This window comes from Canis aureus, chromosome 8, assembly GCF_053574225.1.
Source record: "Canis aureus isolate CA01 chromosome 8, VMU_Caureus_v.1.0, whole genome shotgun sequence".
Lineage (NCBI taxonomy): Eukaryota > Metazoa > Chordata > Mammalia > Carnivora > Canidae > Canis > Canis aureus.
Window position 1 is genome coordinate 62,268,749 of NC_135618.1, and position 24,537 is coordinate 62,293,285.

The following is a 24,537-nucleotide window of genomic DNA, read 5'->3' on the forward strand; positions in this document are numbered from 1 at the left end:
TGGGCTGGACATGCGATGGGGTCAGGGTGGTGTGGAGGAAAGCCAGGCATTCTTCCTGGTGGAGGAGGTGGTAGTAAGTCCCTGCGCAGCCAGCCCTCTGTTCCTTGGCTCCTCGGGAGGCCTCTCCATGGTCCATGCCCCACTCAGCCTCTTGGAAATGTGGAACTAGTTGTTTCCCAAGCTGGATAGGAGACCAGCTGTGGGCTGGTGTGTGAGGCTGGCGTCCAGGTGAGGAGTTCTAAAGCTAAGGGACAGGTTTTTCAGGACAGGAGAGACTGGCTGGGGACTCCAGGGCTGACCATGACATCAAGGCTGGGGTCAGAGCTCCTGGCATGCCCAGTAAAGGGTCCAGGGCCCTGCTTCCCTAGCCTGATGTGTGTGGAAACTGAGATGTAGCGGGGACCGGCCCTGGCCCAAGGGTGTGCAATGCAAGGGTGGCTACTGGGGGTTGAAATGTGCCTCTAAAGATAAGTCTATGTCCAAGCCCTGGTACCCGCGAACATGGCCTTACTTGCGAGCAGGGACTCTGTGGCTGTGATGGTTAAGTTGAGGTCACACTGGAGCATCGTGGGGTCCTCACGGAGGAGGGGAATGCGGACACACTTGCAGGGAAGAGGCCACCAAGAGGTCATGGAGGCAGAGGTACAGGCAGGGTACATAGCCACTAGCCTGGCATCACCACCAGGAGCTGGATGAGGCAGGAAGGACCCTCCCCTGGAGCCCTCGAGGGAGCACAACCTGCACATCTTGGGTTCACACTAGTGGCCCCACAACAGGGGGAGGATCCAGAGTGTGCTGGTTTGAGGCCCCCACCTGGCGCTCTGTTCCGGCAGCAGGGGCCCCTGAATGCTAGTCCCAGCCTGTTTGTCCTTGTCCCCTCCTGTCTGCCCCGTGGTGTCTCTGGGCATGGTGAGAGCCACACTCTCTGGGGGCCAGGCAGCCTGTCCCTGCTGGGACTGGGCTCAGTCCAGCTTCCAGGGGCTTCCTGCCTTGGTTGTAAATCAGGGTGAGGGGGCTGTGAGGCTGGGGAACACATCCCCCCACCTGCCCAGCCTTTCCAGGTGGCATTGGGATCCAGGTAGGGACAGCATTCTGAGTCCTTCCGGTGTCCTGCAAGGCCTGGGATGTATCCCCAGAAGGGAGTCAGATGCGGGGGCAGGAACGGGGTCTGTGGGACAGGAGGGAAAGCAGAGCTCCTGGGACCATGATGTGTACCCATACCCTCCCTCCAGGCCTGGGTGGAGCTGAAGTGGTCACCAAGCTGCCCCCCACAGTAGACTGCTCCATACCTGCCCTGCACCCCGTCCTGTTCGGTAGGCTCCCATGGGAAGGGGTGTGTCTGTGTGCATGTGCCACAGGCTGGAGCAGAGGCCCTATGCGTCTGTGATTGCCTCAGTGAGTGCGAGGCATGATCCCTGGCCTCTGGGACGCGCCCCCCCACTCCCCCACCCCCCGTTCTTTCCTCTGTGGGCATCACTCTCTGAGCAGCTCCCAGTGTCTAGCCTGGGCAGAGCTGGGTGCTGCAGGGCCCTTCCCAGCTGGGCCGTGAACCGGTGGCAACACAGGCCACGACCAAATGAACAAGGTGCGCCCTGAGAAGAACAAAGAGCGGAAGGAGAGGTCTGTGGACCCAGGCTGTGTCTGCAGGTGCGTGTGTATGCGCGCACGTGTGTGCAGCGTGGTGGGCTCCAGGCCTCAGGCACACACATTCCAGAAGCAGGGCCGAGCTGCCTGCCTTATCGAGCCGGTCTGGGGAGGCACACAGCATCCACTGCCTGAAGCTGTCGCAAACCGGCCCAATTTACAGGGAGCCGATAGAAACCCCTCGACGAGAGGGATATGAAAACAACTGGGGGGCCATGTTTTACAACCACCATACCTGACACGGTCAGATTTTCCAGAAAAATCACTCTGGCGGGGAGGCCTGTTGGCTGGGCTCCGAGCACATGGAAGCAGCCTTTGCCAGAGCAGCAAAGCGTGGCCGGGGGAAGAGAGAGGTGGTCTCGGGCAGTGGTCAGGGCCAGGAGGCGGGAGTAGGACCCCCAGGGTCAGCAAGCAGAGGGCCTCAGAGTCAGGACAGGCGGAGGGGTCCCTGGAGCGGGAGGCAGCCACAGAGTGGAGAAGGCCAGACTCCGCCCGGGAAACGAGGACACACCCTCCAGCCTGGGTGCCGGTCCTGCCGCTCATCTGACCACGGGCCGGCCTGCCCGCAGGGCAGCTGAGACCCGGGGGCGCGCATGGGGCTCCGACAGCCAGTATTCCGCAGGCGCCCGAGCCAGCGCTGCTCCCACCCGCTCGCGCCTGTTTATGAAGCGAAGGGTAAGTGTTTAATTAGCCGCCTAATTGCCTGGGTAATTGGGAGGCGTACTCAGCTCTCCAAGTAATCAGTCGGAACAGGCCTCGAAAATATCTGGCCCAATATTCATTAGTGTGGTTCAATCGTTAAACAGTTACCGTGTTTGGTTCCCGACAAGGCCCAGCAAGCAGCTGCGCGCCCTGCAGCCGCCTGCCAGCCCGGTTGGGCAGGCCGCCCCGTGCAGACAGACAGACGGACAGACAGCCACTGCTGGGGCACAGATGCTGGGTGGCGGGAGGGGCCTGCGCCTCTGGGCCTCTGCCCAACTCTCCTGCCCCGGCTGCCTTGTGTCTCCCTGGAGCCAAAGGAGGTCCTCAGGTCAGCAGGGCCACCCTCCTCCTCCCCTTCCTCACCCCCAGGGAGCCTGGTAGCTGGGATTCCAGGGGGAGGTCACAGGCCCAAAGGGCTCAGTGCACAAGGGTCAGCGATGCAAGGGGAGGTCATGATTGTGCCCATTTTACAGGCAGGGTGAATGAGGCCAGAAGAGCCAAGCAGCCTGGAGCGGTGGCAGTTCTCCAAGCCACCCCCACTGCCCCGCCAGCCCCTGGGGCCCTCAGGAGGCAGGCCAGCTCTCTGCTCCCCTTCCCGGGGCCTCACCCACCGTCAGGAGGTGGGCCATCAGTGGACGAAGCCAGGGCCGCGGAGGGCCAGCTGGAGCCAGGGCCCCGCACCTGTGGTCTCCCGCTGAGGCCCAGTGTGGCCCCAGATACTGAGCACTCGCTCACTCATGCTGACTCATGTCTTCTACAGCCACACCAGGCTCTGTGCTGGGGGCGGCGAACAAAGCACACCTGACTCCTGCCCCCACTGACTTCCTCAGGGCATGCCGGGCACGTGTATGGAGGACACAGAGAGGGCTTTGCCCTGCTTGAGCCAGGACCTGAAGGGGGGGGCAGGGAAAAGCAGTCCCAGTGACTGGAACAGCCAGTGCAAAGTCCCTGAGGCAGGAGAGAAGGCAGGAGAACTTACCTGGAGGTGCAATGAGTGGGAGGATGGGTTATGGACACGAGTGAGCAGAGGGGTCGGGGCCTCGCACGCATAGTGCTGCAGCAGAGACAGCAGGCTTTGTCCTCAGAACTGTGGGAACCACTGAGGAGGCTCACGGAGGACAATGTGTGACACTGTGTGGTCGATGTTTTAAAGGACCCTTTGTAAGGGGCTTGGGTGGGGGTGGAGGGGAATCCACATGCAGGTGTGTAGGTGAGAGGCAGGGGTGCTGTGGATGGGAGGGCTGAGCACACCCCTCCACACTCAGGCTCCACCCTTCCCTGCCTGCTTGGGGCCCCAGGAAGGATGCTGGCTTCACCCCTGGTTTTTGCTCTCTGGTTTGGGGTTTGTTTCCTCAGGTGGGCCTGCCCTCTCCCTGCTACTCTAGGTCCAGGCAGCCTGCCTGCCTTGCCAGCCCTAGCAAGGCTCCTGAGCGCTTCACGCTGCCCAGTTGTGCTCACACCTGAGAGAACAGACCTCTTTTTTTTCTTTTTAAGATTTTATTTATTTATTCATGAGAGACACAGAGAGAGGCAGAGACACAGGCAGAGGGAGAAGCAGGCTCCCTAAGGAGAGCCCAATCCGGGACTTGATCCAGGAATTCCAGGATCACATCCTGAGCTGAAGGCAGATGCTCAACCACTGAGCCACCCAGGCGTCCCGAGAATAGACCTCTTATTAGTCTCCTCCCCCAGCATTGTGCTGGCCCTTGGTGACGGCGTACATTCACCAACATTGCCATGCCTGAATCCACCACGATCGTGATGATTTGAGGGTCACACACTGAAAGCCCCTTGCCCTTGAAGGGCAAACAGGGTGACCACACGCACGGTGGTGAACAGTGAATAATGCATGGAATTGCTGGATAGTATGTCGGACGCCTGAAACCAGTATGACACTGCATGACAATTATCCTTCAAAATAAGAGTGCAATTCAATCACCTTGTGGGGTGTGCGGGAGGAGCTGGACCAGGAATGGGGAACCTGGGCCCGGGTCCCAGCCCCACTGTGTGACCTTGGGCAAGCCTCAATGGCTTATCTGGAGAACAGGGTGGGGGTGTGTGCCCAGTGATGGGATTGTCCTGGGGAACACGAGCTGAGACATTGGATAACTGAAGGGAGTTACCTTGTGGGACAGTAATGTGAGTGGCACTGTAGATGGAGTCCCAGCTGCTGCCAGCCAGGTGGGGTCACACATGTCCCCTCCTCCGTTTCGACCCCCCAACCACCATTTCTTTTTATCGGAGGTAATATTTATGTAGCAAAATGAACCACTAGTCGTTTCAGAGTGAACAGTTCAGCGGGATTTAGTCTGTTTACAGTGCTGTACAACCACCACCTGGCCCCAGTTCCCACCCCCAGGAATACCCAGTACCTCCCCACTGCCTCCCCCAGCCCCCGCAGCCCGATCTGCATTCTGTCTCTGGGTCTGCCCACTCTGGACATCTCATACAAATGGAATTGCCCCATACGTGGTCTCCCGTGTCACTGAGATCACAGTCTGGAGCCTCACCCCTCCTGTGTGGGGCTCGATGGGGTCCCGCTGTGCAGACATGAGCCATCTTTTGAAGCAGGGATTTTCATGTTCATTTTACAAACACAGAAGCTGGGCACCAGCAAGGCTTCTGTTGTCCTCTGAGCTCACAGTGTCAGGACAGGAGATACTTGGAAGTGGTGTGGTCGGGAGAAGGGCCTGGACTCGCTCGCTCTCCCTCCCTCTCAGTTCTTCCCCTCCGGAGCCTGTCTTTACTTAACACTTAGGTATTTTGTTCATCATAGCCTTTTCCATTCATTTTTACTGATTTTTTAATTAAGAATTTTAAATTTGAAATTTTTAAATTGAGCTTTTAATTTAGCGATGATTGTAGGTTGATGTGCAGTTTCAGGAAATGGCACAGTGTGCCTTACACCTGGTTTTCCTTGCTAGTGGCATCTGGCCTCAGCTGCAATGCAGAATGCTGACACCGATACCCTCTCTTGGATAGTTTTTACGGAAGAAGCTTACAATAGCGATCATACAATTACTTCCATTCACCCTTATGGTGTTCAGGCTATTATTATTACACATGGTCCTTATATACGTGGTGTAAACTCCACAAGATATGGTTATTTCTCTTTGAGCAGTCGATGATCGTTTAAGTAGATGCAGGTGGTGATAAAAAGATCTCCTGTTTACACACGTGGTTACAGATGTCAGGGCTTGTCATTCCTGCATGGATTCACACTTGTCTGCTGTCCTTCTGCCAGAAGGATGGAAGGATGTCTTCCACAACTCCTGTGCTGCAGGCCTGCTGGAGGCAAATTCTCTCAACTCCTGCCTGCAAACACCTCTGTTTCACCTCCAGTTTTGGAAGCTATCTTCGCTGGGTATAGAATTCCAGCTTGGCTTGGTGACGTTGCTCCACCATCTTCTTGCTCTGCAATCCCCAGGAGAAGCCTGCTGGTGCTTTTGTCTTTATTGCCCTGGAGATGTGTGGCTCTCCCCCGACCACCCTGGGGCTGCCTCTGTCACAGCTTTTGAGCGGTTTGACCACGACATGCCTTGTTGTCATTTTCTTCATGCCTTCTAAGCTTGGGGTTCGTTGAACTTTTATGTATGCATTTATAGTTTTCCCCAACTTTGGCAAATTTTTAGCCAAAGGTCTTCAAATAGCTTTTCTGTCCTTGCTCGCTTTGTCTGGGACTTCAGCGACACATGCATTGGGCCACTGTAAGTGGTCTTGCAGAAGATACCTTTTTCACTAAAAAAACAAAAAAACAAAAAACAATGCTTTGTTTTCTCATTCTGGGTAGTTTCCATGACTGTCTTCAAGTTGAGTAATCTTTTTCTCCATCGTGTCTAATCTGTTAGTAATATTATCTGGGGAGCTTTTCATCTGGAACATCATAGTCTTCAAGACTAAAAGTTCAGTTTGGGTCTTGTTTGTTTGCTTTGTAGCTTCCATGTCTCTGTTGGAATAGACATGGAATATAGTTATAACTAATCTAATGCCTTTGTCTGTTCCTTCCAGCGTAGGGTGAGTTCCAGCATCGGGTCAGTGTTAGGTAATTGAGTATTATTCTCACAGTGACTCGTGTTTTTCTGCTTCTTTTCACACCTGATCATCTTTGATTGGATGCCAGACACTGTGAATTTTGCCTTTTTGATTCCAGATTGTGTTTGTGTTTCTGTAAATGTACTTGACCTATGTTTTGGGATTGTAGTGAAGTCAGGGGGCAACAGCCTTGCTGACTTTGTTGACTGTGCCTCTGGGGCTGTTCTATGCTACTCCCCACCATTGTGACTAGACCTTCCTAAATATTCTTTCCAAGGCCGTGAGAATGACGAGTTTTTCCATCGGGAGTCCAGCTGTTAGGAAGAGGCCTTTCCCCAGTCCTGCATGAGCTCCAGCATCATTCTCTTATCCTTTCAGATGGTTCTTTCTTGGATAATTTCCTCGTAGGCATGCAATAGTCAGCACTCTCCTGGATACTCAAGAGACCCTCTGCAGATCTCCAGGGTGTCCTTTCTCTCTCTGGAGGTCTCTCCTTTCTGGTACACTGTCCTGCAGATTCCACTTCAGTGCCCCCAGACTCTGAGCTCTGTCTCGTCAACTCCAGGAGTGTGCCAGGACACACCTGGGTTCTCCCTTTCTTCCTCATGGTCTGGAAATTCTCTCAGTGGCAGGGCATGGCTTGTTTCTCCCCCATCTCTCAGGAATCTCTGTCCTTTGATACCCGATGCACAATATCTTGACAGTCATTGCTTCTTGGATTTTGTATGTTTTTTTAAATAATTGTTTCAGATGGGAACATAAATCTACTCCCTGTTACTGTATCTTGGATGGAAATGGAAATCCTCAGTCAATTTTTGATGGCTAAGGGTAGAATCACCATTGCAGAAAAATCAGAGTTCAGACATGAATCCTGGTGATGACATGTGAGCCCTGGATCAAGCCGTGCCTGAAGCAAGACACCTATCCCAGATAGTTCAACTCTAGAAGATAACAAACTCCCTCTTCTGTTTAACCCACCTGGGCTGCGCTGTCTGCCCCCTTGTTACTGCTGGCTTCTGATCCAACATTGCTGCACAAGGCAGTTCCCTGAAGGTGAGAGATGCTCCAAGAGACAGTGGCAGTGAGTGTAAGCCTAGGCCAGACTGGAACAGGTATGGGGTTACTGAGTTTTACAGTTTTGAAAACCCACCCTGATCAGGTGAGGAGAGTGGGTATAGGTCACATGTTCTCCACTCTGAATCCTCCAAAAATGTCTCAAAACATTTGAAATAAAGCCCAGGGTCCTTAGCATGGCCTGGCACCATTAGGCTTCTACAATGCCCTCTCAGCCTCATTACCCTGCTCCAGCCCTCAGGCTGCTAATCCATTCCCACCCCAGGGCCTTTGCATGCCAGCTGCCTGGGCTGCTTTCCCATGGTGTCTGTATGGCTCCACAATGTACCTTGGTGTGCCCCAGAACCCCACACAGGGTGGGGCATCCAGTGAGTTGGTGTCTTTCCCTGGCTGGGCCCTTAGGACAGGGCTGGGGTGACCCCCTGGAACTTCCTGGCAAAGGCTCTCCTGTGGGCCCAGCTTTCCTGGAGGTTGGGGGTAGGGCCCGGTCCCAGACCTCCAAACTGCTCTCCCCTGCAAAATATCCCCTTCCAGCAGAGAGGATGGGTCGGGGAGACAGGAAGGAAAAATAATTACTTCTCAGCCTCTAACCTTTCCGGCAAGTGACTCGGTAATAAATAATCCCCGCGTCCCTCCAGTGCGATCCATCAGCAGGAGCTCCTAATTACTCCAGACTCACTTTGAAACCACTTCCAGCCCCACTTTCAAATAAATAAAAAATTAGCGTGGACTGGAGCAGAGACCCAAAGGCAGGGCTGCCCACAGCCTCTCAGAGGTGTGCTGAGCCAGGGTGGGGTAGTGCCATGGGGAAGCCTGCAGTCAGGGGAGCTGCTGGCTGCCCATCAGGTCTCTGACGCAGGCCCAGGACCCACCTGTCACATTATAGCATCTCTGCCAGTGGTGCTGGCCTGCAGACGCTGCCCACCCTCCTGTGGGCGCCAGGGTGTCAGGCTCGGTGTGGGGGCAGATGTGTGGGCCCCAGCCTCCTTCCCGCCCAGCCCACTTGAGTGAGCACCCCTGTTGGGGACTCAGGTGTCTTCCCTCAATAAGGCTTCTCTGATAGTAACCAGATGGTGGACAGGCAGGGAGACCGGGGCCTGCCTGGCCAGCCGTGCCCGACCACCTCTGCTCAGGCACATCGCAGGTCCCCCAGCTCCGTGGGTCGTCCTGAGCCCCCCGCCGGGCTCACCTGACTGCAGTGGGGGCCGCAGTGCCTGGCCTCATGCCCTGTCAGGGACACCGGGAAGGAGTGTAGGAGGCAGAAACTCATGGGTGCTGGGCAGTGTGCTCACCTCCTCCGGGTATTGTGAGGTGAGAGTCCACGAGGGGGTGCCAGGCAGCAGGGAGGGGCGCAGAGGCCAGGCGGGTGTGGAGGGCAGCTAGGGGGCGTACGGGGCCCCTCAGCCAGACCCTCCGCAGGAGAATTAATTAAATGCATCTCACTGCCGCCGAGCGATTTCTGCTGACCTCACCAGGCCGATTAATATTTAATTAGCTTTTAGGAGGGAGGGAGGCACTTATTAACCTGCTATGTCAATCTGTCACCATGGGTCTTGGACAGACGGCCTTCTAGGGAAGCAGCTCCTGGAGCCCCCTGGACTAGGGCAGCCCCCTCAACTCCCAAGGCCAGGAATGCTGTGTCCCCAGCTTGGGCTGCACTAAAGACTGAGTTTAGGGGCTGCCCTAAGGTCTCTTAGCCTGAGTTGGGGTGAATGGGGGCTGGAGGGCAGAGGGTGCCCTGAGTACCATTCACTAGCCTTTATCTAGCTCGGGCAACCTGCTGGGGGAAGGAGCATGAGGGGCCCCCAGATTTGGGGAGCAACTCCATGCTGAGGCCCCAGGAGTGGCTGGGGGTTGGGCCAGCAGAACCGTGCTATGACAGGAAGCCCTGCCAGACCAAATATGCGACCTGGACAACATACCTGGCAGCCATCTCTCAGCACTAGCCTGATGTTACCCTCTGCAGGGCCTGCCAGGTTTTCACAAGAAGAAGAAAAGCAAGTTTCATGGGAACTCTCCTAGTCTTTCAATTCAATAACAGATTCCACATTCTAAAAAGCTAGGTGAGCCCACAGCCCATGTGGGGAGTGAGCAGCCCTAGCATGTGGGTCCTCAGAACACCTGGCTCAAGAGGAGAGCACACACCGCTACCTCAAGGAGCAGCCACCTCCACCCAGCCCCTTCCTGCCTTTGTGGCTGAGCCTGGCCACACCCCCACTCTCACTGAGCGCCCTGCCACCCACTCCCCAAAAGCCCCTGGACCTTTGCACGTGTTGTGTCTCCACTGACAAAGTGAGCCGAACCAGCATTCTTGAGTTTGAGTCTCCCTGTCTCCCTGTCTCCTGGAGGCAGGCAGGGCTTATCAGGTGGGAGAGGGAGAGCCTGGGACCCCGGGGACTGTCCCTGGGGCAGGTAGTCCCCAGTCAGGGTGACAGCCAGGTGGGGCAAGACACCTAACATGGGCTGGCATGGGGACTGCCCATTGCCCCTCTCTGCCAGCCGGCCCCCCAGGCCCCTCCTGAGCCCACAGCCAGGTACACGGGCCGACTCAGTGAGGACCTCTCTCCCCCATGTTGGCAGGCAGTGATGAAATTTTTAAATAAGGCAAAAAAATTTAAACTCCCTCGAGTTTTATTAAGCAGGGATGCAGCAAGGTAATTACAAACTGGCTTAATTAAAATCCACCCTTGGAAAGCACCGGTGGGTGGCCCTGGCAGGGAAGGAGGACAGGACGGGGAGTGGCTTCCTTGCGTTGAGCCTCGGTTTCCCCAGCCGTGATGTGGGGGTGACACTAACAGCTGGCCCAGAAGAGCTGTGGGCAGCATCAGTGCAGTGTCCACGTGCTCAGAGAGGCCAAGGGCCTTGCTTGAGTCACACAGCAGTACTAGCAGGGCTGAGCGAGCCTCGGAAGGCAGGGTCTTCCCTTCCAGCCTGCCCTATGAGGGCATGAGCGGGCGACGAGGGTCCCAGAGACCCAGCCTCAGAGTGCACCAAGCACCACAGTCTGGTCAGCTTGGGGAACCTTCCAGCTGGAGGAGGTGATGGTGGAGGTGAGCAGGACAGGCCGTGCTCACTGGCCGGGGAAGGGCAGTCCTGCTGAGGACGCTTCTGGCAGAGGGCAAGGCGAGGGCTCGGGGTGCAGAAAGGCGGCAGCTTGGTGGGTCAGGGCCACGAGGAGGAGGTGGCGAGGGATGGGAAGAGGAAGCAGAGGAGGGGGTCCCCATGGGCTTGCTCTGTTTCTGCCTCTGCCTGTCGGGGCTGCCATGAGGACAGACAGAGGTGGGCAGCACAGCCTGGGTGGGAGTGGGCAGGAGCTGGGTCCTGGCACGGAGCCGCGGCATCCCGGCGCCAGTCACTCCCACCTTCCACGCGGGGCCCTTGGGACCCAGAGAGGGACAGTCAGGACCTGAGAGGGGCCTGATGCCCCCGGGCAGGGGTGGGGAGCAGCTGGATGGAGGGAGCAAGACAGAGACAGGGAGGAGAGGCTCAGGCAGGGGTGGGGAGGTGGGGGCGTGCCCCCTAACAGGTCACCTCCAGCGCAGGGCCCAGGGGGGACCCTGCAGCTCCTTGGGGTCAGGGGCCCAGGCAAGGCAGGCCCTCTCTCTCCATCACCCCTATGCCCGTAAATTACACATTGGCTGCCTGTTGCCGCCCACTGAAAGGGAGGGCAGCCCCCACCGGGGTCCAGGAAGCCTGCGGGGTCACCCGGGCCTGGTCTAATCCTGGCATGGCCGCTGGCCAGCCGAGTGGCCTTGGGCGAGTCATCTGGCCCTGAGCCTCAGTCTCCCCTCTGTCCAGGGGGGAGCCAGCCTCCGAGTCTGCCTGCCGTGGGAGAGTTAAGCACCCGGCACACTTGGTGCCCTGACCGGGACCCGGCCTGCCGCCCAGCTCATCCTTGGGATCCTAGCGCCAGCCCCCAGCCCACCCCCCCATGCCGTTCCAGCTGCCACCCCCAAGGCTCATAAACCCCTGAGCTTTGATCTGGCCGGAAGAGACGGGGCTCCTCCCGGCCGGCCCCTCCACGTCTCACCTCCCCAGCCCACTGCCTCCATTAACCTCTGTACCCCGGCCGGAAGGGGCAGCCTCCGCCTGGCCCGTTCCCATGGTGGGGGTACCCCAAAGCTGGGACTCCTGGGGGCCTCAGGGCCAGCCTGGGAGAAGATCCCGTTGTAGTGGGGCCAGGTGACAGCCTCAAAGGGTCACCACCCGCGGGCAGCCACCCTGAAGAGCTCAGGGCATAGGTCGCTCCCGATGCCCAAAAACCCAGGCCAGCAGTTCTACCTCAGAGGGTGGATGCTGCTCGCCTCAGCCTGTCCCCTTGCCCAGAGCCAAGGCTGGCTGGTCACCCCAGCAGCGGCCACTGCACGTCGCCTGAGGGCCCTTCTGCCCCAGGGGAGCTCTTGGGGGCGGGCGGTGAAGGAAGAGCCCACTGAGTGCATTTTCTCATCGGTGCTGTCCTGGCCACCCTCTGGGGCCCCATACCGTCCACTCCCACCCCCAAACATCTCCGTCCCTGGCCTGTGCTCCCAGGCTGGCGGAGGGCAGCAGCCCAGCTAGAGCTCTGACTGATGCTCCCAGACAGGGTCCCCACCGGGCCTGCTGGAGAGCTCCCCTTGCTGGCTTCCAGCCCGCTGGTGCAGCCCCCGCTCTGCGTTCTCACGCCAATCACCGTGGCCTTGTCATCGCCCCTCCTAGGGTACGGGGCTCACGCTCCAGGACAGGTCAGCAGCCTCAGCACGTGGCTGCACACCGCGGCTCTGCCCTGAGCACACACTGTCCACGGAGCCCCCAGACCCACCCGGCTGAGTTTAACCCTGACCCACTTGCTTTCCCTCCCCTGGCCAGCCCAGGGAAGCTGGGTGGCTGGCCCAAGCAGGTTTCCAGGGGCTCTGCACCCCCACTGTGGCACCCTGGTCCAGGTGAGGCATCTGTAAATGAGGGCACCCCTCCCCACCTCCTAGCCCCCCACAGTCCTGTAGCCTCCAGCCCTCACGTCTGAGCACCCCCAGTCCTGCAGCCTTCAGCCTCACCTCTCAGCCCCACACAGTCCTGCATCCTCCAGTCCCCACCTCTGAGCCCCCTACAAGTCCTGCATCCTCCAGCCCCCAGCTCTGAGCCCCCCACAAGTCCTGCAGCCTCCAGCCCCCACCTCTTAGCCCCGCACAGTCCTGCAGCCTCCAGCCCCCACCTCTGAGCCCCCCACAGTCCTGCAGCCTCCAGCCCCCACCTCTGAGCCCCCCCCACCGGGTTCCCACATCCTCCACTCCCCCCCACGTCCACTCCGTCTGGAATCGACACATTTCCTTCCGCAAAATGATGCATGTTTTCCCCGTCGGGTTTACAAATAACTTCAAATTTTACTGTTTTCTTTCCCTAATGAATTCTCTGAAACGTGTTACAAGCTCCCCGGTAATGAATGTGGAGCGGTAGCCGCGATGCGGTGCCGGTGCTCGGCCTGCCTCCACCTGGGCGCCGCTGAATTAGCCCTCGCCGCACTCGGCGCGCGGCCCTGATGCAGCCTTGTTTAGCGCAATTGGTGGGAATCCATTATATTGACAATATCCATTTGTGTAATTCCTGCATTAGGATTTTGTGCTAAACTGTGTTTGAAAGGCACTGCTGACCTTGGTTACCTCTTTAATTGTGCTTAAAAACCTAGATTAATTCAGAGGCGAAGTCGACCGTGCTGGGAAGGGACCTTGCTGGGCCCAAGCAGTGGATGGTCCTCGGGCCTCGGGTGGTGGCCGGTTCTGGAGGGTGTTCTCTTTCCCTTGGAGCTGCCGGGAAAGCCCAGAGGCTGGGCAGGCGGAGAACCGTAGCAGCTCCCAAAGGTTGGGGGTGCTGGCTGCAGGAACCCCGCTGTAGCTCCTGGCACTTACTGTGGCTCCTGTGACTTACAGCACTTTTCCCAGGTGAGGAAATTGAGGCACGAGATGGAGATGGGTGGGTCTGGGTGGGGTCCAGACAGCCAGAGCCTTGCTCCATCTGCCGCAGGCCCCTCAAGAGAGGCGGGCAGGGCTCTGCACGGCCCTGGCTCCTCCTGCCTGGCAGACCTGAAGGAGGCTCCGGGGTCCCACTCTGCTGTGTTACTGGTGGATAAAGTGAGACCAAGCAGCCAAAGGCTGCCTCTGGGTCACACAGAGAGGTGGCAAGGTCAGTGTGAAGCCAGTCTTCCCGATAAGCCAGGCCTCTGGCTCGGCTGTTCTGCAGATTATCGGGTGCCTCCCCCCCTTAGTGGGGGGCAGTCACTGTAGAGGGGCATGCATCCCACGGAATGAATGAGGGCCCTGGACCTGCTGAGCCAGGTCCAGGTCTTGGCTCCTCCCTGACTTGCTGAGACAAGACCCTTCCCCTACGTGAGCCGTCTCCTCGGCTGGGCAGTGGAGTCCTGACTGAGCTGGCCCATCTGTTAGTATCATGGAGATAATTCTTGGTGGTCCATGCCCAGCACAGGTGGGCATCCCTGCTTTCACACCATGAAGTGTCCATCCTTAGAGCACATCAGAATTTCCAGGGTGGGCTCTGGGGGTGCAGAGGGAGGTGGGGGTGCCCCAGGGCACTGCCCTGGGTCCTCTGGCAAGCTGGCATGGGACCCCCATGTCAGGGGGCAGGGGAGCACCTGAGATCTGAGGCCCTGGTCCAGCTCCTGCTCTGGAGCCCAAAACCAGAGCCAAGGGAGTGCCTGCCCTTTGCCCTGTCTGAACCTGGTGTCTGCGTGCATCCTGTGGGGACAGTGGAAGAGATCATCTGAGATCATCTGAGGACGAGATGGAGAAGATGCTCTGGAACCCGAATCTAAGTGCACACACGGTTGGGGTGACCTCCCTGGCCACCTTTCCCCAGGAGGCCCCTGTGTGGGCAGATGAGGTGACAGGGCTCCTTGGGCAGGAGGGGCTCACAGGGCTGAGGGAAGCAGGGCAGGACGGGGAGAAAGTTTCGCAGAGATGTGGTCCATCTGAGGCTGACCCCTCATGGGAGCTGCAGAGTGGAAAGAGCACTCTATGCATACGTGCACATGGGCACACACTCCTGCATGCGCACACTCCTGCATACACATGTGCACAAACTCCTACACACACACAGTTGTGCACACATTGCTGTATGCGCACACACTCCTGCATGTGCACACATGTGCAATGCTTCTGCACTTGCACACATGTGTACAGACGCATGCATACACTCCTGCATGCACACTCATGCATACATTTGTGCATGCACACACAGGTACACACGCTCCTGCATGCACACACATGTGCATGTGTGCACATACACACAAGCGCATGGTTCTAACACCTCCACCAAGATAGCATACCCATACCACACATCCCCCACATACAATGCATGGTCTCGTGGCTTCAGTGACTTTGCAGGTTCCAGGAAACCTTCATTCCCCCCAACCCTCTGACAGCAGCCTCTCCCTGTGGCACTCACTCCGTGTCCCCCTCAGAGCCCCCAGCTTCAAGCAGAGGAGTGGTAGAAACAGGTGTCTTCTGTGATGTGCTTCTCTTGGCTTAGCACAACACCTCCAAGATCCACCCATGTTCAGTTCGCATCTATCCTTCCTTCCTTCTGCAGTGAATGATTCTCCGTTGTACGGACAGATCACATGCTGTGTATCCACTCATCCACGGATGGACATTGCGTCGTTCCCAGTTTGCGGATATTGTGACTCACATGTTATGAACAGTCGTGTGCAGTTCCGTGTGCACCTGTGCTCCCCTTTCTCTCAGGTACATGTCTCAGAGTGGAATTGTTGGGTCACCTGGAGGCTCTGTGTCCAACCTTGTGAGAAAGTGCCAGAACAGTCTCCACTTGACATCATCAACGATGCACTTGCCCGTCTCGTGTACCGTAACCACCCTAGCGGGTGTGAGGTCATATCCCACTGTGGCTTTGGCTTGCATCAGCCGTCAGCTCATGACGCATCTTTTTGTGGCTTATGGGCCATTTGTGTATCATCTTTTTTTTAAATTTTTTTTTATTTATTTATCATAGGCACACAGTGAGAGAGAGAGAGAGGCAGAGACACAGGCAGAGGGAGAAGCAGGCTCCATGTACCAGGAGCCCGACGTGGGATTCGATCCCGGGTCTCCAGGATCGCGCCCTGGGCCAAAAGCAGGCGCTAAACCGCTGCGCCACCCAGGGATCCCTGTGTATCATCTTTGAAGAAATATCTATTCAGATCTTTTGCTCATTTAAAAAATTAGGTCCCTTGTCTTTTTTATTATATTTTCTAGGTACAAGCGCCTTATCAAATATATGACTTGCAGGCATTTTCTCTTGTTCTGTGGGCTGTCTTTTCACTTCTTCAGTGATGTCCTTTGAGACACAAAAGTTGTAAATTTTTATGACGCCCAATAGATTGATTTCTTCTTTTGTTGCTGGTGCTTTTGGTGTCAGAGCCAAAAACCACTGTGTCACCCAGAGTCATGGAGACTTGCTCCCACATCTTATTTTCAGCCCATCACAGGCTCCGTGGTCACATTTAGGCCTTGACACAGTGTGAGTTCATTTTTCTTATAGGTGGTGAGGGATGCTTCCCTCTTGCACATGGACGTCTGGTGTCCCAGCACGGTTTGCTCAAAACACTGTTCTTTCCCCCATTGGATGGTTTTGGCGCCCTCGCCAGAGGCCAATGGACAGCAAGAGTACGAGTTACTCTGGGCCGCAGTTCTGTTCCCATGAGCCCCATGTCCATCTGTGTGCCGGTGCCTCAGTGTCGTGATCACTGCAGTTTGGTGATAGCTTCTAAAATCAGGACATGTGAGGGCTGCAACTCTGTTCTTTTTCAAGATTGTTTTGATGATTCTGGGCTCCTTGAATTTCCATATGACTTTTAAGATCAGCCTGTTAATTTCTGCAAAATGTTTTTTAAAAGACCCAGGATTTTTTTTAAAGATTTTATTTATTTATTCATGAGCGAGAGAGAGAGAGAGGCAGAGACACAGGCAGAGGGAGAAGCAGGCTCCATGCAGGGAGCACGACGTGGGACTCGATCCCAGGACTCCAGGATCACACCCTGGGCTGAAGGCGGCGCTAAACCGCTGAGCCACCCGGGGCTGCCCTAGACCCAGGATTTTGATATAGATTTAGTGAACCCATAGAAAGCGGGGAGCGCTGACATCATCTCCAATCTGTGAACACGGAGTGTCCTTCTGACATTGTCTTCAACAGTGTCTCGAAGTCTCAGAGCACAAGCTTTGCACTTCTTTTGTTAGATTTCTTCCCAAGTATTATATTGTCATAAAAGCCCTCTGGTGCCGGTGTTCGCAAGGGGGTGAAACCAGTACCGTGTGGTGGTGCAACCGGCTGGAGAGAAGGGAGGCAGGTCATCTCTCACGTGTAACAAATTCCCCAAATCCTGCAGCCCCAAACATCACACACCTATCGTGTAGCCATTCCGTCATGCAGGGCAGGTCGAGGCGAGCAGCTTAGCTGGGCGGTTCTGGCCTGGGTCCCTCAAGAGGCACAGGCCAGGGGGCTGGGTCTGTGTCCCCTGGGGCCACCTCGCAGGGCCCTCCCGCCATGGGCAGGAGGCATCGGTTCTGGCACAGGACTTTTCCCTGAGCCTCCTGGGCTTCTCACGACGTGGAGTCTGGCTTCCACCAGCGAGTGTTACAAGGGGGAGAGGCTGCGTGGAAATGCTTCTTAGGACCTTGACCCAGAAACTGCACACTGTTTTGCCACATTCTCTTCATTAGATGCAGGTCACTGAGTCCAGCCCACACCCAAGGGAAAGGGACTCAGTCTCCACTTCTCTGTGGATGGATTTTTTTTTATTTTTTTATTTTTCCTATTCATGATAGTCACACAGAGAGAGAGAGAGAGAGAGAGGCAGAGACACAGGCAGAGGGAGAAACAGGCTCCATGCACCGGGAGCCCGACGTGGGATTCGATCCCGGGTCTCCAGGATCGTGCCCTGGGCCAAAGGCAGGCGCCAAACTGCTGCGCCACCCAGGGATCCCTCTGTGGATGGATTTTAAAACCACCGCTGGAGTGGCTTTGGGATGGGGGTCCCTGGGCCTCTCCACGCCAGACTCTGGGTCAAGAGCACCCCTGCTGTGCTGCACCAGGACCCATGTGGGGAACCAGGTGCTCACCTCTGCTCAAGCTGGCCCAGAGCAGAGAGAGGCTTGACCCCCAGGTTTGTGGGTTCCACCATGCATCACAAGAGCTCTAGTTATTCACCTCCATATGTGTGCACAGCTCTTTACAGTTTGCAGAGCATTCTCCAGAACAGTGATAGGATGCACGGTGTGCTGGTCAGGCCCTGGGCTGTGTCTGTCACACATCACGGTGGTGACACTTCACCATTTACAGGTGAGCAAATGAAGGCTAGATGAGCGTGCACCCTGCAGGTCACACGGGGCAGCCCCTGGGCCCAGGATGCCCCGTCTCCCTGCAGCTCCCACTCAGAGATGGAGGATCCTGCCCACAGCTCCAGAGAGTCCTCTAGGACACAAAGCCTGAGTGACCCCCCTGCCACCTTAGGAGTTCCCAGGTCGAAGGTGAAGAGGGAGGGAGGTCTCTCCTGTCAGAGGAGCTGCTGTGACCTGTTGTCCTTGTGCACTGGCTACCACATGTCAAGCGACCACAGTGTCCCCCACATGGAGAGCGGGCCCTCACCAGGGTAAGTTTTCTCTTGCATCCCAGAGGGACCCCGACTTTGCCCCGACCCACATCCTCTCCCCAGGTGTACACCCCAGTTTCCAAGCCAGCTTCAGCCTACCCACCCCTTCCCACCACCTTAATTAAGTGGCCAGGCTCCAGGCCCTCACCCTCGCCCAGGCTGGGATGGCCAGGAAGCGCACCCCCCTGAGTTATTTACTTTCCTTAATAACCTTTTATGAGGGGCCTGCGCGGCCTTCAGGGGAACGGCAGCGCCGGCTCCGGGGTCATCCCTCAGATGTGCTTTTATTAACTTAGAGTCAGCCCGCCAGCAGGTTAAGCAGCAGCCCTCGTCCCCGGGGCTGCACACTGGACGCCTGGCCGTCCTGCCCCAGGTGCGGTGCGGCCGGGCCCAGTTTAATTAAGTCCTGCTTCTGCCCGCGTCTCCGCCGGGCGGGCGGGCGGCAGCTCGAGCAGGAGGCCCCGGCAGCTCCCAGCGTGCGCCTCCACCTGCCGGCTCTGCGGCACTCTCTGCCCACCTGCCTCCCCACAGCAGGCCTCATCTGGAAAATCTAATCAATTTCCTATTTAATCAAAATCAATCAATTTCATTTAATTCTACAGTTAGTCGATTGTATTGAAGTATAATTTATACGCCGTGGAACGCTCCCCCTTTACGCATACCGCTCGATGAGTTTTGACAACTGTATACACTGGTGAGGCACCAGCGCAGTCGAGGTGGGACAGCGGCCGCGAGCCACGCGGGGCCACCGAGCGCCTGGGCCGTGGCCGGTCCGGGCAAACGCGAGCCGGGTGTGGGAAGTGCACAGCAGGGTTCCCAGACAGTCTGGGGAAGAGACGTAAACTATCTCACTAATGATTTCCATAGCGATTCTGTGTTAAACAGTGACATTTTGAGCACAGTGAGTTAATACAATAGATTATTGAAATCAACGTCAGTGTTCCGTTTTGCTCTTTGAACGAGGCCACTGGTAAGTTTAAATGACACCTGTGGCTCATGTTGACATTGCTGTTGGCCGGCACGGGTGCAGAGCACCCCCTTCACCCCAGAACCATGCTCCACGCTCCCACTCTGCTGCCCCGCAGCCCTGCCCCACCTGTGAGATGGGGCGAGAACATTCCCTCCTGGCCTGGTCCGGGGGCTACGTGTCACAAGGTGCCGTGTGTCTGCAGAGCCCCCGGCTCTGGGCGGGAGCACCGCACACAGGTCAGCACCACAGGGCCTGGCATCTGGCTCATCCTCCTGTGTCGGTTTCAGAAGGAGGGAGGTGCAGGACCCTTGCTCTTAGGGTCCCCACAAGGAGGGAACTCTGCCCCAGTGCCCGCCTGGTCGCCCTGGCCTGTGCCTGCCTAACTCCCGCCTGTGACCTTTGGGGCCCGAGAAGAGGACCATGTGAGCCCCAAGTTTAGCCATACTGCACCCTGATGGCAGCTTCAGGAGGAGCACTGCAGCTTGAGAGGGGAGGCTCTGAGCAGCACGGCAGACGTGGGCACTGGGACCTGTGTCGTCACCCACAGGCTCTGCCGGCCATGGCCTGAGCCTTGGCAAGAGGCGACCACTGTGTGAGGCCCTGGCGTCCAGGCACCCAGCCTCCCACTGTGAGAGCCCTACTGTGCACTGACCCAGGCGCTGGAGTGGGAATGGGCACACAGCCACCCCAAACAGATCCCAGTTTACAAAAAGCTCCTCTTACGTAGGGCACCTGGCTGGGGCTCCGAGGAAGTCCGGCCAGGGGCCCCAGAGAAAAAGACCAGCCCTGATGGACACGGGCGATGGGTCATAGCACATTGAGCAAGGCGTCCGCAGTCACTGCCGGCACACGTGCATAAATAAGCCGGGGAGGGAGAGCCTTACAGAAAGACAGCACGTGTGGAAGGATAGTGGGACTCGAGAACTGACCTTGGCCACCCCACAGAAACAACTGATTGGAGCGAGAGTCACCGGTAAATAAACAGGGTGTGAAGGGGAAGGGAGTTTTCCCATCATCTGGCGTCTGTCCCCCGGTGACTCAGGTCCCCTCCTGCATCACAGACGTCCCCGCAGCAGGAGGAAAGAGCACACAGACCCACGTGGAGGGAGGCGTGTATGACCAGCACCTTGCCTGGACTGTTCGAAATGTTGACTTCACAAGATTCCCTGGTGGAAGGAGGCTCACAAGGCACGTTTGGAGATCCTGTGAGTGTGGACTGGGTGCAGGATGAGGCTGGTGTGCCATCAAGGACACAGGGTGGTGCATGGAGCTTGAACAGGGACAGTGGGACAGTCACTCGCCAGGTGGGCTGGTCCTGGGAGCTGGCTAGAAATGCAGAGTCTCAGGCCACCCCACTTGGCTGAACACAAATATGCATATTTTCTTTCTTTTTTAAAGATTTTATTTATTTATGAGAGAGAGAGAGAGAGCAGGGGGAGGAAGAGAGGCAGAGAGACAAGCAGACTCCGTACTGAGTGCAGAGCCCACCATGGGGCTCAATCCCATGACCCAGAGGTCATGACCGGAGCTGAAACCAAGAGTCAGACGTTTAACCGACTGAGCCACCCAGGTGTTCCTGCATAATTTTAATTTTTAATTTTCATGACAGCTTTACCAAGGTGTAATTGATTTCCCATATTTAAATATTTTGACTACAGTACCCCCCGCCAGTGAAACCATCACCATGTTCAAGTCAAAGAACACATCCTTCACCCCAGAGGTTTCCCGGAGCACCCTGCAATCCACCCCCTCACCTCCCTATCCCCTGCCCTAAGCCTCAGGCGACTCTAACCTATTCTGTCTTTATAGATCAGTTTGCATTTTCTATCATTTCACCTGGACAGAATATATACCTCTTTCTGGTATGGCTTATTTCCCTCCAGATAAAAACCCCAAGGTTCATCCATATTTTTGCACATGTCAATCGCTCCGTCCTTTTCGTGGCTGAGCAGAATGCTGCTGAATGGATATACCGCAATCTGTTTGCCAGTCTGTCCATGGACGCTTCCGGTTTCCGTCAGTCTTGAAGCTGTCACAAGCATTTGTGTACAAGTCTTCATGTGGACTAATGCTTTTCTTTCTCTTGGGTAAATACCAGGCCAGGTTGCCAGGTGGGCACGTATTTGACATTTTAAGCTCCACCAGACTGTTTTCCACAGCAGATACGCCACGTCCCATTTCTGCCAGCAGCGCCCAGAACTTCCATTCCCTCCACATCCTCGTCAACATTTGCTGTGGGCAATCTTCCTGTTTTTAGCCGCTCTAAGAGGTGTGGAGGGTGTCTCAGCACAGGTGTTGCATTCCCCTACTGATTGCAGGTGGTGAGCATCTTTCCAGGCGCTTGTTTGCCATCTGTACATTTTCTTGGGGGAAGTTACTCTTGAAATACTTGACTGTTTTTGTTTTGTTGAGTTTTGAGAGCTCTTTATATGTTCTGATATGAATCTCTCATCAGGTGTATGATTTGCAAAGATTCTCTTCCAGTTTATGGTTTGTTACTCTGCTCCCTTCGTGTCTTTCAAAGAAGAGTTTTAAATTTGACAAAATCCGGTTTATGAATATTTTAGCTTATGGATCATGCTTTGGATGTCATATCTGCGAAATCTTTACCTACCCCAAGTTTACAAGTATTTTATCTTTATAAAAACATCATTTAAAAAAAGATTTTATTTATTTATTCATGAGAGAGACAGAAAGAGAGAGGCAGAGACACAGGCAGAGGGAGAAGCAGGCTCCATGCAGGGAGCCCGATGTGGGGCTTGATCCTGGGACTCCAGGATCACAACCTGAGTCAAAGGCAGATGCTCAACCACTGAGCCACCCAGGCGTCCCATATAAAAATGTCTTAGAATTTGATTGTTGTAAACATCCAGATGATGTTTTCTTCTACAAGTTTTATAGTTTGAGGACTGACTTTTAGGTCTGTGATCCACTTTGACTTAATTTTTATATGTGGTGTGAGTTATGAATCATAGTTCTTTTTTACTGTTTTTGTTGGTTTTTTTTATTTTTTATTTTTTTGGCCTACGGATTTGTTGAAAATCCATTTGTTGAAAAACCATCCTTTCCCCACTGACTTGCCGTTGCATTTTTGTCAAAAATCAGTTGCCTGCATATGTCTGTGTGTCTATGTCTGGGTTTTCTATGCTGTTCCGCTGACCTGTCTATTCCTTATACCAATTTCACACTATTTTTTATTGTAGCACTTCAAGAAGTCTTAAAAACCACAAAGTATTAGTCCTTGAACTTTGTTCTTCTTTTCCAAAGTTTTTTTATTCTCTAACCTTTGCATTTCTGCATGCCAATTTCTACAAAAAGCTTGCGGGGATTTTGTTTTAGATTGCTCTAAAGTCCCAACTGAGAGCCAGCACCTGGGCTTGGGAGCCATTTCTGGATGGGCCCAGGAGAGAACAGTGGGGTGGGAATGAGACACTCAGGTCTAGACTCTGGCTTCGGGCCTCTCTGGCACGGGAAACTGTCACTTGTGTTCTCCTCCTCTGACGTAGGGACAGTGGCACTCAAGGCCCCAAACAGCTGGAGATTATGGATGAGGGTGGCATTGCTGCAGTGTGGTGGGCATGTGTGACCTCCAGCTGGGGTTCTTCGAGCTGCCCCTGCATCCCACTGCATGACAGGGGTTTCTGCGCTGCCCTGTCCAATCCAAACCTCTGTGTAGTGAAGATGATCAGTAAAGCTCGCTCAGGGACTTGAACTCCCAGAGTTCCTGGACCCTGTAATAAACATAAATACAACTAAATAGGACACATATTTCTGGTGAATGGGTAGCTGGAGTGTGCTGACCTGCCTCAATGCAAGACACGTTGGTATTTGGTCTTTGTTGACGGGAGCACTTGGAAATGTGCTCACAGCCTCCCCCCGTGTGCTGACCTATGCACTGTTCTCAGAAGCCAGGCCCTGCAGCTGCCAGGGGCACCGAGCCAGGAAGCCCACCTGGCCCAGGGAGCTCCTCTCTGCACCACCCAGCCCAGCAGGGAGTACTTGCCCACCTTCCAGGCTGGAAGCTGACCCCCAAGTTTCCCATCATGTCCTGCTGCTGGTTCCCTCCTCTCAAAGCCCTCCCTGCAGTCCTCGGAGCATGGCAGGGTCACCCCATTGTGCCAGAGGTCCAGAAAGACGAGGACTCTTCGCTGAGGCTGTTCAGCCTGTGGGGAATGGGGGGCACGCAGCCCCCTGGCTCCTGGCTGCCCCTCTGATGCCCCGAGGGCACCTGCCCAGCCCCACCCGCCCCCACTCCCCATGCACTTGCCATGCACCTGCCCTGCACCTGCTGTCCTGCTGCGCTGCCTGGGGGCTGCTTCCTGTCCTCCGAAGAGCCACCCTAGCTATTTACCATGGACTCATTTAAGTTGGTTAATTTTTAATAATGTTGAAATTTCCATGTGAATAATTCAGGTAAATTATTTATTAAAGCGCAGGATAAAGGGATCAGGAGAATTACCAGTAGACAGTGTTACCTGGGGTGTGGACAGTGTGAGCGAGGGGGTGAGGCGGGGGTAGGGAAGGCCTGCTGATTGCGCAGCATCATGCGGACCTTCACCCAGCTTTGTGGCTGGGAGGACCCCACCCCCCCCAGGCTGGACACGTGGCATGGGCACAGACACCATCACACCTGCTGACTACCCAGCCACCACATCCTGTAGCCTGGACAGGACACACTCTTGAGTCCCCGTGTCCACCCGCAACAGCTTCCTTCATGCCCCTGTGGCCATGTGGGCCCCTCCAATCTGTCCCTAGCAGCCCGAGGGAGCTTCCTGCCCCCTTGTGAGGCCCCCAGGGCCCGGTAGGACTGCCCTCGACACACAGCTCATTGCAGGCCCTCCCTGCCTCCGCACCCTCACGCCCATGGAAACACTCACCATTCAGGGCAGGAAGGCCCTCACTGGGCAGAGCCCCCACCACACCCAGCCTGCACCCCTAGCTGTCACCCTGCATCCAGGGGCTCCAGTCCTGCACCCTGGAGCTGCTCTGACACTGCTCTTTCCCTCCCATCCTGGTGAGGGGCCTGCAGCACCTGCCAGCTGCCCCCTAGATATGCCCAGCCCTGACCCCCACCACTGCCACCTGGGCCGCCCCCAGACCCAGACCCTCACAGCCCCCCTATCCACTCCCCAAGAGGCTCTAAAATGTAAATACCATGAGTTCCTCTCCTGATTAAATCTCTCCTGCCCCCTCCCCCACCCCGCCGCCAGTGCTTCTGGAGCATAGCCCTAGCTCCTTGGCCATGCACAAGACCACTGCCCTCCTGCGACCCACCCTGCTCCACTCAGAGCAGAACCTAGAAGCTAGTTCTAGCAGGGGGTTCTAGCAGAACCCAGCTGATCCATGCCTGAAGGGAGGAGGCTCCTCTGTGTGGGACTGGGGGCGAAACTGAGGCACGGACCAGGACCACCTGACCCTGACCAGCAGGGGGGCATCTTCCCAGGACTACCTTGGCATGAGAACCAGGGAGCCCAGAAAGAGACCC

At 56.0% G+C, this 24,537-nt stretch overlaps 1 long non-coding RNA gene across 1 annotated transcript; it reads right to left on the bottom strand.

Annotated features, from left to right (window-relative positions):
• Positions 1-20,625: 20,625 nt before the first annotated feature.
• On the bottom strand, positions 20,626-23,384 carry LOC144318160 (uncharacterized). Its single transcript, XR_013383989.1, has 2 exons — positions 23,338-23,384; positions 20,626-22,783 (listed from the first exon to the last, which is right to left on the bottom strand). It is a non-coding gene; the product is annotated as an uncharacterized LOC144318160 (long non-coding RNA).
• Positions 23,385-24,537: the final 1,153 nt, after the last annotated feature.